The 19348-nt window shown below is 38.1% G+C and overlaps 1 long non-coding RNA gene and 1 other non-coding gene across 2 annotated transcripts; one reads left to right on the forward strand and one right to left on the reverse strand.

Annotated features, from left to right (window-relative positions):
* On the forward strand, positions 1-818 carry LOC145094702 (uncharacterized). Its single transcript, XR_013703501.1, has 2 exons — positions 1-112; positions 247-818. It is a non-coding gene; the product is annotated as an uncharacterized LOC145094702 (long non-coding RNA).
* A 1431-nt stretch (positions 819-2249) lies between these two features.
* Positions 2250-2321, reverse strand: TRNAH-GUG (transfer RNA histidin (anticodon GUG)). Its single transcript has one exon. It is a non-coding gene; the product is annotated as a tRNA-His (tRNA).
* Positions 2322-19348: the final 17027 nt, after the last annotated feature.

The raw sequence follows: 19348 nt of genomic DNA on the forward strand, positions 1-19348 counted from the left end.
CAAACATCAAAACTGTGAACAAATATATGGTGCATCTCTCTCCAATACATTCTTTGTGAAATCCATACGTTATTCATTCTTCTTCCTCAACCACCATCTACATTCTCTTAAGGTAATTGCTCCCTACCCCTTGTTTCTTTTTCTACTTTTATCATAAAATCTCTAATCTTTTTTCTTTTTTTCTTTTGCTTTTAATACACATATACAAGTATGTTCATGATATGTTTTCAAACGGGTTGTCTGCAGATAAAATCCTATCTATTAGGGAAATGGTTTTCAAGAGACTGATGGTGTCATTGAAGACGAAATTGATGTCTTTGAAGATGAAGAAATCAGTTCCTAGTGATGACAGTTCGTGGAGTAGTTATGACAAGATTGAAAAGAGTGAAAGCATGAGAATCGAAATACGTAGCAAGAAAGCACGAAAACTTATCGAAGAAACTCTCAAAGTGGCTGATTCTCCCAAGACAACCAAAAGTTACTCATTTTGAAAGTGATAGTATGTTACCCTTTACATGAGAAATCGGATATCCTTCTACTTTTTCTTCCTACAATCTAGATTCAGAAAGAAAATTAATGGATTTCAAATGTTATGATTTAATATGAAAAGAACATAACAGGAAGCAATAAGTAGGATGATATCTAATTTTTCTAATATCATAGTTTGAACTATGTTCGAACAAATTTGTATAAATTCTCATAAAAAAACGGTTTGAATATAAAGAATCTTCAATAGGGTTGGTTGTAGTGTTGCAAGTATTATATTTTAGTGACGATTTTAGTACGTTACCCATACTAATTTGGGTAAAATATCACAAGTGTTGGTTAAACTAACACTTTATTGTTGAAGATATACGTTTTTTTAAACTTATTGTTCTTGTTACAAGTTGTCATACGTATTTTATTTTTAGTTGGGTATACGTTTGGATAACTCTATATTTTTACTCATTTATATTTCATGAATTTGATTAGTAGAAATGTAAGAGTTATAAATGAATTAATTTTTTAACTAACTTACTTGTAATATTAATACATGCTAATCGTCATATTTCCAAGAAAAACAATAATAAAACACTGAAAAGTTACAATTAATAATTGTACTGAAGACCATGATTACTTTTCAATAGAGCTATAAGGTCATGGGGTATGGTTCTTTTTTCACGCGTAAAAATCATATGTGAAGCCTATGTGGAGGAGATGTTCACTAGTGAACACCGCCCCCATTAGGAGTAATGGTGGTGTGGAGTGAAGCCAATTACGGGTTCTTACACCCAATCAAAACCTTTTCTTTCTATTCTTTCTTCTTTCTCTCTGTCTCTCTCTTCTGTCTCACTCTTGTTCACTAGTTGTTCACTAGTGAACACCACCCCCATGAATAGTAAATAAATTGTGAAGATATATAAATGATGATGTGGAACGACTTTCACCCGTGTTGATACCCCATGGCCTAAATAGATGATTAATAGTAAGATCAATACAAAAAATAGCAACGGATTTTTATTTTTTGTATTATTATAACCTATTTTCATTTGTATTTTAATTATATTTTTTATTATTATAATACATTATTTTAACAAATCCACTAAGTTATAACATTGTATATTCATTTTTTCTATAAAAAACATTACATTATAAAAATCTATATATAATATAATAGTACAAGCATTAAAAAAGTATTATAATAAACAAATCAATGAATATAATACTATGAACAAGATTTTACATAATTAATAATAAACATAAAAAAATCAATCAAGTATTTCAATTTATTATTTTTTTTTATTCAACCCTAATTACACTATACCAATATATACCATGTATGTGAGAAGCCACCCAACCACCACAGACATGCCAACGGTGTGCATGCCGGAGAGTGGAGGCTTGATGATCACGGCTCTTTTACTTGTATCATTACGCAATCAAATTACAAATTAATTCCATCAAATTCAATCCAACTTCAGTCCCTAAAGAACATCATCTTAATGCAATGATTGGTATTGATTTATATTATATAAACTAATTATGACATATTAAATAAAATCAAGATCTTGATCTTAATTGCATATGGTCGAATAACTTATTTGGAAGATTCTATATTCAGATCTTGATAGATATAACAACTAAAAAAAAAAATTAAATTGTTGGAAGGAGAAATTAAGATATGAAATTCATCAAATCGGATTTGGAAACAGAAAAGAACGCCATCGATTTATGTAAAAAACGGATTAAATTAAAAAATAAATTTTTTTTGTGGCTGCTGGGATTCGAGCCCAGGTCTCCACGGCCACAACGTGGAATTCTTACCACTAAACTACAGCCACATTTGTGTTCATAACCAAATGTTTAGTAATATAATAAATTTATGCATCTATGCCAATTTACACAAACATAAAAACATATGCACAAATATGAAAAAAGTTATGAAAAATTAACTAAAATAGCTATATTTTATGTACATTTAAAACCATTTTTTTCTCGGTTTTTGCAATATAATCAACAAATATGGAATGGGTATTTTGGGACGGACAAAATTACTTATTTAACAGTAAAAAAGTATATTCCATATTAATATTTCAGATTTATGATTGAAATTTTGAAAAAATTTCATTTTTTTTTTTCTAAAATCTATAAAAAAAAATAAGCAAACACAGTAATGAAATTTATTTATAATATTAGAGCTTAAATCAGACATAGGATGGAAAACGGTGTTTTAGACATTTCAGAATTAATATTTTGAGAAAAATCGATAGATTTATTATTAAAAAAACTCTGAAATTTTAAAAACGAGTTTGTAATGGGATATTCGGATGAAGTAGTTATTTTTTCTAAAACTAAAAAAGTTATTTTATTAAAAATAAACAAAGGTTAGTTTAGTTGATTTACCATAACTTATTACTACTACAAGGTTGATTTGAGATACATGTATAATTATGAAATTAATAGTGAAAAAAGTTTATGTGAACATGGAATATTCAAAATCATACAAGTCAAAACGTTTTTAATTACAGTACATTTGTTTATGGTTTTTGACAATCGGCATAGTCCTTCATTGAGTTGAAGTGATGATAAGTTATATTGCTTTACGAGTTTTAATTGATCCTTGTACATACACAATCCTTTTTGTTATATTTTATTTTATTGGGAATTTTTGCCTCCAATGTTTTTGGAATTTATGTAATCACTAAATATTTTTTGGTGATTTATGAGGACATAAAGTGAATTATGGTCAGAATGTAACACTCGATCCTTGCAGGTAAAATCTTTCTTTTAATTTATGTTTAATGTAGAGGTTTTGGTCCTATGCGGGGTGTAGGGTAGCCTCCTATGCAGCGCGTAGGAGGGAAACTTGGACACAATATTTGAGTGACCTACGCGGCAGAGCGTAACTTCCCAAAACCAAAACCTTAATCATGGGGTTTTGAGTCCTATTTAAAGACTTTAACTCACTTAAGGCCCATCCATCATGAGCCTCCATCCTCTGACACAGACTCCTTTGAAACCCTAATCCCTATTTGTGAGTTTTGAGTCTTGAGAGTGTTTTGTGTTCATTTTTGAAGGAAAAAGAAGATTGTGGAACTACTTGGGAGCTCAAATGAGTATAGATCCAGAAGTTTCATCCTCTTAACCATCTCCAGAAGGTATAAAGCTCAAACATTGATGTTGTTTTATGATAGATCTAGTTTTTACTATAGGACTTCATGCTTTTGTCCCCATATCCATGGTGTATATGAGTAAGAGCTACTATATACCATTGGAGTGCCTTTTCTAGACGTTTTTGGGACTGTTAAGTCATAAAAATGAGAGCTTGGTCACTCTCACCCATCCATGCATGAACTTTTGAGCAATAAAAGGCTTTTTGGATCTAGGTTATGGTTTAGTGCTCTTTATATGCATGCAAATGGATAAATTCAGAGACTTTATCCATTAAGACATCCATCTTATTTAGATTTGAAAGTTTGGAGGATTGACTTTCTATATTAAGCACTTAATGGGAAAATTTCAACATCAGCGTACTATATGGGGCATAGTTTTTGTGTCCGTTTTTGCCACCTTAAGCTCTACGTTGGGCGTAGAGCTGTTACGCTTGGCGTAGTCTGACCATAGTGGACCACTGACTTTTGATCATCGACCATTGACTTTGACCAAGTTTGACTTTAGGTCAATTGGAGTATTTTGAGTTGTAAACCAAGGCTTGGTCCTTGTATGTTATATAGGTGACATGTAGAGACGGTATTTGGATTAGTGATCAATTCAGCTATCTTCTAGACTTTTAGGTGAGTTTTCCTCATTATACTCGTGAGTCAAAGGCACCAATGCCGACCCACGAGATTGTGTATTGTATCCTTGTGTATAAGATGTTGCTATGATGTAGTGATCTATTAGATTGGTAGATCTATTTGATTACATATACTTGTATGTTATTGTTTATCTGTTGCATATATCGACATAGCGCGGTTAGGTTGAGGTTTTATTGCTTTGTGTTGTAAGCCAACAAACTCAGGGCAATCCAGTCCGATGAATGTGGGTCTGGACAATCCAGTCCGATGCCTGTGGGTTGGGGTTATCTATTCTGATGACTGTGGACCCAGTTTGCATGCTTTGTATATGTATTGTCGCGTGGAGTATTTTAAGGAAACTCGGTAAGCTTTGGCTTACAATTGTTGGTTTCAGGTACATCAGATGATCGGGGCAAGGTGAAGGCGTGATCGTAGACATCCTCCTGCTGATATATATTTTGAGAGATTTTGATACACTGATTTTATGGATTTGTCTTGAAAACAATAGTATATTATATTATGGTTTGTGGAAATGTTTTACAAAAAATGAAAATTTTTATCATGATTTTTGGGATGTTACACAAAGGTGGATTTATACTATAATAAGGATATGCAGTTACATACCCTCGAGTTTTTAGTGGAAGTGTTAATTTTTTTATAGAAAAAATAATTTATATATCAAATATATACTTTGCATACCCTAATATGATGTTTTGCATACATGGAAGAAATCAATAGGCTCTGTTTTATCATAGGGACATCAAAACTAAATTGATTTTCTAAAATACTTAACAAGGTCTAATCATAGGGGGAGAGAGAAGTTAAAAGTATTTTAAAATCAAGATTCAAATTTCAAACCTCTCTCACGATTCATCTTCTAATGTCACTCAAAAAAGTTATTATATTCTAAAAAATTGAAACTCAAAACCACATATACTATCTGGAAATCACAACTTTGAACAGTTTCCGACGAAGTTTCCTTTCCACCACCATCTTACGTTTCCTCTTCAACAAAGTCGTCGCCACATTGCCTCTCAATTTGTTGCCCAAACTGCAAATCAGATCAACCATTAAAGGCCACCATTTGCGTTTCACTCATTGTCTCACCCTCACTGAGATTAAGTATAGATTATGAATGTAGATTTTTATTTAATTGACTTTACATAAAGTACATGCTACTAACTATAGTGTGTTATATTTTTAGTCACTAGTGCCATGATTTCCTTTTCCTATTTCCATTGTTATTTTTTTTTGTAATTTGAGGAATCGATAGTATAAGAAGTTAATATTTATGATAGTTTGTGTAGGGTGTAACTTTTTAGACTCAATTGTGTTTCTCATTTATATTCCTTTTCCTAAGAGTTGTTTTTTTAAAGATAAAAAACTTCTAAAAAAGATTTCGATAACACTAATATGTTTTTTATTACTATAAATAAATAGTAATTACTTTGTAATTTATGACACCAATTTAATTATCTTACGAAGTGGTCGTTGTTTGAATACCCTAATTTGTTTTCTTAGATCTGTCATTGGTTATGACATGCTCTTTTAGTCCTGTTAACCTTGAACAACCGGTACACCATGCCATATGTATACTTCTAGAAAAAAGAAAAGAAAAGAAAAAGAAAACCTCTTCCATGTTCCTTGCACCGGGTCCATTTTCTTATTTTTGGAACTTAGAAACAGTTTTTAGGAATATCACATAACTTTGATTTCGTCCATGGTCACTCTCACCCACCAAATGGGAAACAGGTGATCAGGAAATCAAGGGCCACAGTAATAGATCTCAACGAATAGTGAAACAACTGATTAAGGAAGGGAGAAAGAAGAAGCAAAGGTGGTTTTAGCCGGAGATGACCCAATGGTGTTCAATTTATTGCTGACCTTGATTGGGTGTATATGTGTAGGTGAGCTCCTATGAATCTCACTATGGCTGTAACTCCTATAAAATTCAAGCTAATTTAAAACTTTTTAAAACATTTAAACCCATTAAATTATTACAATTTGTTTTCAAAATAGTTTAAGCATCAAAGTATCCCCATAATCAAATCATGAAAATATAAGGAGGTGCACGATCACGCCTTCGCCTTCCCGCAATCATCAGAAATACCTGAAACATAATCAACAACTGTAAGCCCGAAGCTTAGTGAGTTCCCCCAAAATACCAACGTCATACAAATATAACCATATCATATAACAAAATACAAAACAACATGCATAATGAACCTTCAGCCTGACTGGACCGCCTCGTAGGGCCTACAGCCTATCTGGACCGCTCCCGAACCTTCAGTATGACTGGACCGCCTCGCAGGGCCTACAACCTATCTGGACCACCCCCGATCCTTCGGCATAACTGGACCACCTCGTAGGGCCTACAGCCTATCCGGACCGCTCGTCGGGTATGTTGGCCTACAGCATAAAGCAGGACCGCCTCAACCTATCTCCCAACCAAACTAACATGTGCACATAAATTGTTAGATTAGTGTCTAAGTCCACAACTATAATTGGTATGTACTTGACCCGACTTGGCATGGTCCATTTGGGTTGCATGGCATCATGCATTTGGATAGACTAAAATGAGAGAAATAACACTTAAGGTTTATTAATATATTATAAGTTCTAATATATTAATAAGATTATTTAGTTGATCAAGAATTAATCTAGAATTAATTAAGTGATCAAAAGAAGACTAATTAAATATATGGGTTGGTTGTGTAAATCATCCATACTTGTATAGTGGGCTAAGACTCCATGGATTATCAAGTTGGGCTAAAACCCATAGGATGCTCCATGGTGTATTTGAACCCATGGATCCAAGGAAATGGAAATCCATGACAACTAGGGTTTACCCTAATTGTGACACTATATAAAGATCATATTCTTGGGGAAAAATCGGCCACTATGTGTGATAGAAGGGGCTAGCCGATTTTCATGAAGTGTGGATTTCTCTCTAATCTATTCCATGTGCATTTGGTGCTGCGTGAACCATTTGAGGTGTCACACTTGGGGCACTAGGCTCTCGAGCATCATGGAGTCATTCTACATCAAAGAGGTGTGTATTCTAACTTGTTATATTTCATGTGAATCAAAGCTTTGTATGCTAGTTAATATAATACCTTAGATAATCTTATTTGCATGTATAATAGAGAAAACATAGATCCAAGGTATTTAGGGTTGCATGTACACTTAGGAGTGTTAGAATACTCAAAACCCAACATAAATATCATATGCTAGCTCATATCATATAACAGTGAAACCGATCTAACAGATCACTAATCATAGCAACATCCTAATAACCGGGATATAGGCCTAACCGGTCACTAACATAACATCATCCTATAACCAGGACATCGATCTAACCAGGTCACTAAGCATAATCATATCACCATCCTAACTACCAGGATGTAATCAATTAACATATCATGCCATAATCCGGATACAATCCATAAAGGGTTGACCTTGGTGCCTTAGACCCTATTGATATAGTGAGGATAACTCACCTGGCACTGCTGAAGTCCCGCGGATGAACTCCCAGCTGCTGGTTGACAGATTCCCGAACTGCCAACATCAAACAATACCCAATTATTAATTGGGTTCCAAGCCTATAACAACCCAACATTTTACTAAAAATTTAAACTTTTCAAAACCAATCCGAGTAATCAAAATTATTCAAACATCAACATAGTTCACAAATTGTTTCAAATGATCTCATATCAGAGTTCCTAGAAATCCAAAATCATAAAAATGTGAGGATGTGTGCGTCATGCCTTCACCTTGCCATGGCCACCGGGAGTACCTGAAACAAAATCAATAAACGTAAGCTCGAAGGCTTAGTGAGTTACCCCCAAAATACCAACATATACCACCCAACAAAATAATAACAAACAACATGCAAAATGAGCCTTCAACATGACTAGACCGCCTCCTCATGGCCTACAGCCTATCTGGACCGCTCCCGAGCCTTCGGCATGACTGGACCGCCTCGGAGGGCCTACAGCCTATCTGAACCGCTCGTCAGGCCTTCAGCCTGACTGGACTACCTCTTCAGGGCCTACAGCCTATCCAGACCGCCCCGGGTATGTTGGCCTACAGCACGAAGCAGGACCGCCTCAACCCAACCCTCAAACAAAAAATCATGTGCACATGTATAACATATAAACAATAACATGCATATAACAGTCAACCGATCTAACAGATCACAAACATAGTAATGGTCCTATAACCAGGACACCGACCTAACCAGGCCACTAAGCATAAACATACCACCATCCTAACTACCAGGATGTAATCAATAAACATATCATGCCATAATCCATATATAAATATATATATAAAGGTTCGACCTTGGTTCCTTAGACCCTATTAATATAGTGAGGATAACTCACTCGCAAGTAGTGCAGAACTAAACTGGGAGTCTCCCACCGCTATATCACCGACCACCTTGTCTACCTAAAATGGCGAACACTCAATTAATAAGTGGGTTCTCCAATATCGCCAAAGGGTCCATATTGTCCATTTTCCCAATTTGGGAATAAGGCCCAAGATTAATTCACTTAACCCAAGTCCATATGCACAAGCCCAATAATGGCCCAATTTTCCTAATTGGGCGTAACTTCCTAATTGGGCCTTACCATGGAACCCTTTATCAAAACTAGGCCTACTTCAAATATTCAGGCCCAACAAGGCCCAAGTCCAAAAGTCTAACAGCGACCCAAACCAAAGCCCATGAGTCAAAAGTCCAACTGAGGACGTACGTGGGACGTACTCCTCCAGTACGCTGGGCGTACGCCTGCCTTATGTTGACTGCCATCCGGGTGGTTGACCCCGTACGCTGGGCGTACAGAAACTACACGGGGCATACGCGAGGTTTCACCAAAACCCTAATAAGTGCTTAATGGCTTAAGCACTTAAGCCCAACTTCCAGATCCATCGACCAAATGTGCCATTGAACCATAAAGTTTCGAACTTTATAACTTTGGACATCCATAAAGTTCTTAACACAAGGTCTTAATCCATTAAGACCTTCCTACTTCATGCATGAGACAAATCTAGCTATTGGGACCTCATTTTTATCACTTAGGAAATCTTCTAGGGTCTGAAAGGACAACCTATTTTGTCCAATACATCATATGCACCATTTTGGGACTTTTGGGACAAGAAAGCTTCCATAAAACAAAAATAACTAGATCTATAACACACAAGCATAAAGTTTCAAGCTTTTTACCTTCTGGAGCTTCTTGGACACAACACAACTTCATATCTATAGCCTTGCTCACTTTTTTCAACTCCTTTGAGCAACGACTTCACCTTCAAATGTTCAAAATGCACACCAACTCACACAAAAATAGGGTTTGGAACGTTTTTCTGGGGTATGGAGGCTGAGGATAAACAGAGGAATGAGGTATAAGGTTGTTTATATAGTCCCCAACCCTAAATATTAGGGTTTTCTCCTGACATGAGTACGCCCAACGTACATGAGTGTATGCCTAGTACGCTCAACATACCCTTATGTACGCTCATCGTACTCTTTCCTGACTCAAAGTGGCAACTTTAGTCCTCATACTTCTCATTGCCCAAATCAACCAACTCCAGGGACTTTAATTGGCAACTTATAAAAGAGGAGGGATTCAAATATACCTGCGAAATTCAGGATGTTACAAAGCCCAAGGTCCCACTCACACTCCAAAGGCCCAATAGTCAAGTAATGGGTCAAAGTCCAACATATGGCCCAATTTTCCAAATTGGGCCCAAACCTTTACATGGTCTCACTCTAAGGCCCAACCATTTATGCCAGTCTAACATTTGACATTCTAATGGCCCAATGTCATATAATCATTAAGGCCCAAACTATGGCTCATCTATGGCACAATTTTCCAAATTGGGCCCAAACCCTCATATGGGCCTTACCCTAAACCCATCAACATATTCTAGTCCATATGATTATTCTTGGATGGCCCATTAATAATCCAATTACCAAAGCCCAATGGAAAGGCCCAATTGAAGGCCCAAGTAAGATTAGGGTTTCACATAAAATGACAATTAGGGTTAAGTGTTTCTCACTTAACCCATTAATGAATTAATCCATTAAGCCCATCACTCTACTAGATAAATCATATGGTGTTATTGGTTGTAATTCACAACTGTATTCCAATGCCCTAAAAGTGGGTCACAATAAGTCCAAAGCCCATAAATCCATTATTAGGGTTTTCAAAACCATAATTAGGGTTTCCAACCCCATCTTAGCCGAATAGGCCCAATAGCTAGGTCTTTTGATCAATTAAGGTTCATTAGGCCATTAGGGTTTATTAGTCCCTTTGTCCAAACATCCTAACAAATCAAACACAACAAGCACACCGCCACACAACATGGCGGTTGGTAGCGGCAGCCACCACCTCACGGTGGTCGTTAGGGTTTCTTTTTCATTATTCCACTTTCTAATACATTTTACAAAGCTTTCATCCCAAAATAAACACACACAGCCACCTTGTGGTGGTCGGCGATGGTAGATGGTGGCAGCCACCACCTCACGGTAGTGGCGGTGGCTTTTCCGTGAACTCCGGCTAAACAAAACACCCAAACACACACTTAAAAAATAGCACACACTCTAGCCACCCATCTGGTGGCTCACGACAGCGAAAACAACGGATTTGGGGCCAAAAGATGCTCCTGCAGCCTCATACCATCACAACACACTAACCCACACACCACAACACGCCCGCAGCCACCTTTCACGGTGGCTAGTGGCGGCAGAAAAGGGTAGCACGGTGGCAACAACAAAATTATCAGCAACCGGGCGGCTAAAGGTGGTAATAGCAGCGGCGACCGACGCCCTGGGGCGTTGCACTGAAGAAACGACGACGAGACAAGATGGGAGGAGGTTGCGACGGAGGGACGGGGCCCGCTGGTGGTCTTCGTCGTCACCAGAAAAGGGAACGTCGACGGTGCTAGATGGTGGTTTGGCAAAAATGAAACAGTAACACGAACATCTTTTGTCGGCGGCTAAATGGCACGACAGCTCCTTGGTGGTTTCCGGCATCTATAGCAGTAGCGGCGCCGGTGATGAAGAAAGAGGGTGGCGGTTTCCACTCTCTTTAAAGTTAGGGTTAGAACCGGGGGTGATGGGTTTATATACCCCGATCCCCAAAACTTATTTCCATAATGACAAGTTCAGCCCCTCTCTCCAGAGATTATTTCGAAAATCCCTTTCAAATCCAATCCAAAAATTACCCAACAGACCCTCCCTCTACAAATTATTTCCATGTGAAGTCTTTATGTTACCAAATGACCCCTCCTCTATAAAAAAAATTTCAATTTAAGTCCACATGATACTAAACACCCCCTGTCTTCTAAAAATCTTTACAAAATAAGTCTCGAATTTTACACGTTAATCCCCACCTTCTAAAATTATGATAGTTAACTCCTCGAGACCAACACCTTGCTATATAATTATAAATTTTAGGGCTACTATCCATTCATTAATTTTTTTTATTTATTTATTAAATAAACAGGGTGTTACAACTCTCCCCCACTTAAATTAGATTTCGTCCTCGAAATCATTCCTTACCATTTCTTATGCGCCAAACCACTCAAGTAACATGGTCACCATCTTGGGCATACCCTAGCCTTCCCAGGGTAGCCGTGCCCAATCTTCGTAAAGCCCTAAAATCCACGGGTGAACGAATTCCTTGCAACAAGATCACATGTACTCGGTCCGAAATCTGCTGTCTTGAGATGGTCTGAATCCCTGACAGACCACTCATAATGAATCATTATCGTTGAACCCAGTCCGCTTTTCTCTCATCTAACTATTCAAATTCTGATATCTAGGGGTTCCAACATCTAGATACTTCTCATACACCTGAAGAACCAATTCGTCAATACCGCCTTAAACACGGAAATTGTTTGACAGTGATCTGACTGAAGTTGTATGCTGCCACATGGTTGCTTTCCAAAATCTATCGAGACCTCCCTGGTCTTAATTCGTTCACCAATCATCTGACATATCGAGTTCCGAACCGGTTGCGGAGCTAAAGGACTCCCACTTAGTTGCCTCACACGACTTCCGAACAAAATCCTTCCTTGGAACTAGTTGCCACTAGTTACCATGCCACTGCGACTCTAATAACCTCTAGATCCAACCGATCGGATCCATGCGTCAAATCCCATTGTTACCAAATCCATGGCTAAAAGCGATTGCTACATGGCCAATGGTAGCCTTACATCACAAGCAACCTTAAGCAATTTATTGCTTCCTTGATCTCATAACTGTAGTGACGTTCCTATAGTCTTATCACTGGCTTAACCAGGTTTAATCCCTCTAGGGAAACCCATAAACAAATTCGTGGATTTTCATATCCTCACTACTACACCTGAACTGGTGGGTACTACTGTCCCTTCCGCATCCTAACAAGACGCTCATGCTATCTACTAACCTAGTGAATGTTGCGGCTACATCCACAGACTTACATCACTCTAGCACTATCTGCTAACCTTGTGAATGCTATGGCTACACCCACAGACTTACAACACTTCTCACACTATCGGCCAACCTGGTGAATGCTACGGCTACACCCGCAGACTTACAACACTTCTAGCACTATCTGTTGCTAGTGAATGCTACGACTACCCCCGCAGTCTTACAACAATTTTCATACTACCTGATTGTTAGTGAATGCTACGGCTACCCACGCAATCTTACAACACTTCCCATACATCGCTAGTGAATGCTATGGCCACCCCCGCAGTCTTACAACACTTTCCATACCGGTCGAACAAGCACTCGACCTAACACACAACTGAACTTAATTCATGGCTAGAATCCCAACCTGATTCCCCAAATTCTACAATCAAGCACCAAGAAGACACGATTAACATGTTGTGGAGTTTTACCGAACTCCCAACTCACACAACCCTCAAACCAAACAGCCACGTGGGTTGTCCTCCTTCCTGACAACGTTGTGAAACTTATCCCATTTTCAAAACTGCTCCTACTTCTAAATCCTGGCATAATTCTCCCCCACTTAGATTCGACTAAGTCTTCACAATACATGAAAGTTGGAGAATTCCCAATCGTTCTCACTTTCTAATGATCGATCCAATGATAACTAACTCTTTCCAACTAGTGCTCTATTACCAGCCAATCCCAAGTGATCACACATTTCTAAGAACTAGCTGAATACGTCCTGAATCCCAGTGAAACCGATAGCCACTATTACTTGAATGATCCCACACTTAAATCTTGAAGACCTAAAATAGGTGCTCCAACTAATATCTCAGCAACGAGCTACTTCCCTTGGTGTTTTCATCCGCCAATCAATAACGGTTACTAAAACCACCGAATCTTGACAATGCTGAATAACCATACTGTGGGACCCTATCCGCAGACCTCCCACATAATACCCCTCTCCCAAGGTGCTCCAAACAAATCTCCCGCTCTTGGGTTCTAGAAATCATATCATTCAGGGTCTCACACCCTGAATCACTCACCAACTCAGTCGTCCTCAGCTGAACTGTAGTAGCTGAAGCAACGTCTGCCCTATATCGGGCTACAAACCACTCTCAAGACATAGTCTCTGTCACACCCTAAACCAGAACAGCGGAAACGTTTGGGGGCGAAGGACGTCATGTATAGTATCATAACAATGCACAATAGTAAAACAAGCACCAACATCATCCATTGCATTAATAATATAATTTAATACAAGTGTGTTCTGTGTGTAGTTTGAAAGACACAAAAATATGAATCAAAATATAAGATGAGTCTTGAACATGCTTCGTCTTCTCAAAACCTGGTCATCGGTACTTTTCTACTGGTGACCTGAGAATACAAGTTATTTTGAAAGAGTAGATCAACATTTAAGCTGGTGAGTTCATAAGTATTTTAGTGTCAAATGTTTGTATAAGTTTGATGAAAGTGTTTGTAAGTGTTTCAAGTAAAGTTTCTAAGTGTTTGATGTAAATGTTTGTATACTTCCTAGAAAGTCCTATATTTTCTACTAAAAAGGAGAGTAGTCTTCTACCAAGACCTGACTGTTCTGAATGTTTGTTCTATTGTAAAAGTGAGTGTTTTTCCCAAGTATATGACTATCTTTATTAGAAAATAGTTTACATTACCGTTTATGTGAGAAGATCGCTATATGAATGTAATGGGAAAATGACGATGTACATTAGTATTGCATATAGTAACTAAAGATGTATTAACCACCTTAAACCAATTATTTAATTAAGGTAAAATGTGATGAGATTATAACCATACTTGATTGACTAGTAAACATGACGTTCGAAGACATCGAAATGGTATGAAATTAGTCACTCGTAGACCTGCAGGTCCCACTATAGCTAGCAGCAAGGTGTAGGATGGTCAATCCCGTATAGATCTATACACAAACTCACACTCTCCCTCCAAGAGACTCTGGTTACAAAACGTGACACAACAGTATATTCCTATGCCATGAAATAGTGGATCACATTAATGTTATATTATTCTTGTATTAGTGTAGTATGTTCCTTCTATTCTAGTGTATAGTATGTTCCTTCTGTTCTTGTTATAGTATGTTCCTTCTGTTCTAGTGTATATTATGTTCCTTCTGTTCTTGTGTATAGTATGTTCCTTCTGTTCTAGTGTATAGTAGGGGTGAGCAAACCCAAACCAAGAAACTGAGAAACCGACTAAAACCGATGAAACCGAAACCAAAGCAAAACCGACGGTTAGGGTTTAAATTTTTTAAAAACCGAAGGTTTTTACTCAGAAACCGACCCATTCAACTCGAGAAACCGACCCATACTTAAAACCGACAAACCGCCCCAAGAAACCGACCCATCCAACCCAAGAAACTGACCCATACTTGATTGTTTTTTGGTTGTAATAGACTATTTCGGGCGTTGGTTGTAACTTGTAATAGACTATTTGTTGTAAGACTCATGTTTTTTGAAGTATTTAACTTGTTGCTTCATTTATGGAAAATGGGTTAAAACCCAAAACCCATGGGTTTAAACCCAGAACCCGTGAATGTATGGGTTGAACCCAAGAAACCGAAAAACCTCCCAAACCGACCTTAGAACCCGAGAAACCGAACCGACCAGAAACCGATCCTATTGGGTTCTGAAAACCAGAAACTGACAACTTATGGGTTGGGTTGGGTTTGGGTCCAAAACCGACCCATGCACAACCCTAGTGTATAGTATGTTTGAACTGACTCGTATATGAACTGACTCTTGTAAGTTTCATGGTTCTAGAAATAGTGAGTAGTAATCCTCTAAACTATACCTATTATAGTTTACTAGTACTGTTGTTTGAATGACTGTTCATGTTTGTAAACCTTTGCTACCCAAAAGATATTGAACTGATTGGAAGAAATTTTATATCTAAATACATATACATAATATATAACTAAGATTTAAACGACACTCGGAAAAATAACCGATACTCTAAGTCCATAACCAAACAAGGAACAGGAAATAAAGCGAGTTATCAGTCCTAAGCCCTTTCAACCCTATTTATATAACTATATCTACATAGACATGATTTTGACAATATATAAGTTTAAAAGAGTTTTGTAAAACGATAAATATTTTTAACCATTTGAATGGTTATTGATGACTTGATGTCAGTTTATAAAATGATTTGAAATAGTTTGTTTGATAACACAATTTTGAAGTATAAGAAATCCTCTTGTTTGATAGTTATAAATCACATGTGATTGATACTATAACTATATTGTTTTCAACTTGTATCCCTCCCCATAAAATCATTTAAAATCATTTAAAGATAAGTTTATGGGTATGCACTCACCTGTAGTGAGTGATTCAAATGTAAGATCGATATAGGATGCTAAGTATGCCAGGTGAAGTCCCGAGCACAAACGGATCCTATTAAGCATATAATGACACATATATGTATATAATTAGTGTATATAACAACTAATCATGTAAGGGAACAACCTTAGGTGCTAGGAAACACTTGGAATGAAGTGTTACAATCACATATGATTGTATGAAAGGGTGTTCACGGCCACACAATGATGTGTTCACGGGCAAGGAGCGTCCACGGACAAGGAGTGTTCACGGCCAAGGATTTTACGACCATCGGAGTTTATGGCCATGGGTTGAAGTGTTCACGGCCACCATATGATCTTATGAAGGGTTTACGGCCCAATGAAGGGTTTACAGTCGTAAACTCTTGAAGATCAAGCATAAAGTGGTTGATTCTTGGATGGAATTCAATAGCTTCTAATGGATAACAAGTATATGGAAACGATACTTATGTTTTGGAAGCTTATAGGGTGATTACGGCCCAAAGAACAAGTGTGTGTTCTTGGTGTTCTTGGTGATTTGAAGATCTAAACCCAAAAGAGATGAATTCATGGATGAAATCATAGGGTTTCACTTGAATAAGAAGGATATCAAGAAAGAATGGAAGAATCACTTACAACTTTGAAGAGAAATGAAAGTGTTCTTGATGATACTTGAGAGAGAAATGAGTTTTCAGCCTTGAAGATGTGAGAAATGAGGAAGAAATGAAGGAATTATATACTAGTAGGAAGGGGTTTACGACTAAGCTTGGGTTTACGGCCGTAAACCCACTTTGGGCCGTAAACATCCCTTGATGGATGATCTTGGCTCTATTTGAAACATCCCATAAATTCCTTACTCACAATTCATAGCATTAATTCCTATGGGCACAAGGCTTAAAAACTTCTAGAATAACCCTTAGCAAGGCTAAAAGGTAACAGAAACTAGTCTGACCTTTGATTGAATCGAATGGATTTACAAGATAGAAATTTCGGGTTGTCACATCATCCCCCCGTTAAAGGGAATTTCGTCTCGAAATTAGAGTTTAAGAAAATACAGATAACTAAGGAAAAAGATGAGGGCATTTCAGTTTCATTTGATCTTCCCACTCCCAAGTGAATTCAGGTCCCCACTTGGCATTCCAGCGAACCTTCACTAACAGGATACGACTTTGCTTCGTTTGCTTGACCTCACGGTCCATGATCTCTACTGATTCTTCCACGAAGTTGCGGCTCTCATTGATCTCGATTTCGTCGAGTGGGATAACAAGAGTCTCGTCAGATAGACACTTTTTCAAGTTCGAAACATGGAAAGTAGGATGCACGTTACTAAGTTCTTGAGGTAGTTTGAGTTTGTAAGCTACAGGGCCGATTCTAGTGAGAATCTCAAAAGGCCCTACTTAGCTTGGATTTAACTTCCCACACTTTCTGAAGTATATCAAGCCCTTCTAGGGTGAGACCTTCAATAGAACACGGTCACTAACCTGGAATTCCAAAGGTTTCCTTCTATTGTCTACGTAGCTTTTCTATCGGTCTCTAGAGGCTTTCAATAGTTCACGAATCTGAATGATCTTCTCTGTCATTTCCCGAATGATTTCTGGACCTGTGAGAGTGCTATCAGGAACTCATCCTTTAGCTAACTGTGTGTCACCCACCTCAGCCCAACACAGATGGGATCTGCACTTTCAGCCATAGAGCGCTTCAAATGGAGCAGCCTTTATGCTCGTGTGATAACTGTTATTGTAGGAGAACTCGACAAGGGGTAAATGAGTATCCCATGCCTTCCCAAAGTCTATCACATAGACTCGCAACATATCTTCCAAAGTTTGAATAGTCCTCTCACTTTGTCTGTTGGTTTGCGGATGGTAGGCTGTACTCATGTCCAGCCTAGTTCCCAGGGAACTTTGTAGCGACTGCCAGAACCTTGAAGTGAATCTACTATCTCCATCAGAGATAATGGATATGGGGTCACAAGCCTGCTCACTCCTTCGAGCTCGAAGATTGAAAGGGCACAATCATTGCCCTATAAAATGACATTCCAATCCATCAATTAACCATTCTACTTCCAACTTCAAAACTCCAGCTGAACATAATCATCACTCCCTTCCAGAGTCCCCACAACTCGCATTCCAACCTCGAGCAAAACCCCCGAAGCCTCAATTCCAGAAACTCCTGTGACAGCCACTCCCACTCAGCCCGCGGAATGTAATGAGTACATAATATCTCCCTAGTCCCAATTAACTGCAGTCCTCTGCTCATCAGAATATGTCCCAGTAACAAGTCCCGATACTGGAAAGCTCGACCAGCTCGTTACAACGGCTATAGCTGCCGCGGCAACCGTTTCGACAATGGTTGCATATCGATCATCGAAAGGCTCAACCATGGCGGTCTTAATAGACCCAAACATCTCCAGCAACTGTCCCTGGACAATCTTGATCACCTCCTCCCGGATGATCCCACTGACACGATCCATTGTCAATACTGGCCTATCTTGGCTATCAGCTCCCGGTCCTGATCCGGATACGGTCTCAACATCTCGTAACCACCATTTTGATAATACACTAGATAGATCTCGGATAATCCACATAATAACAGGGAACCAACTCCCAACTAAACTATAGGGGTTGTGACTTCCTTGCTACACGTATGGTTCCTGTGCTTTCAGTAGTACGGGCCCATACTACCTTCCACACCTACCCATATTTGTCTTAAGTATCACCACAACACCCTAACAATATATATAACATGGCGAGCGCTCAATCCTCACTCCTAAAGGAATGCTAAATATCTCATACTGGCCTATCGGCCTCACACAACCCACCCATCCATGAAACTTCCACCAACCCTGCAACACTAGTGTATGTTAGACATACATAACGTTGGACCCTATAGACATTCGAATACTCGGTCCTACTCTAAGCCCACAACCAAACAAGGAACAGAAAATAAAGCTAAACTAAATATTCCCAGGCTATAAGATCTTAATTATGTATAACTTATGATACATACACTGAGCAACTACAGTAATGATGTCAACTTCATATAAGGAAAACTCTATACTATCAGGCATCATACAATCAGGCAATTCTATCATGCAATTCCTGAAGATCCCTAGCCTAGTACTAGTATGTTGTTCTAACATATCACAATATCAAATAACCGTATGGTATTTTCGGGTCTACTTATTGGCTCCGGCTGATCGTATACTCTGCATCCTCCTTTAGTATTTTGAAAACCATTTAAAACTCATTTTGAAAATCTTTTCCTTGAGTTGAGACTGGA

This window comes from Lactuca serriola, chromosome 3 (assembly GCF_051521515.1).
Source record: "Lactuca serriola cultivar US96UC23 chromosome 3, Lser_US96UC23_V15, whole genome shotgun sequence".
In the NCBI taxonomy this organism is placed as follows: Eukaryota; Viridiplantae; Streptophyta; class Magnoliopsida; order Asterales; family Asteraceae; genus Lactuca; species Lactuca serriola.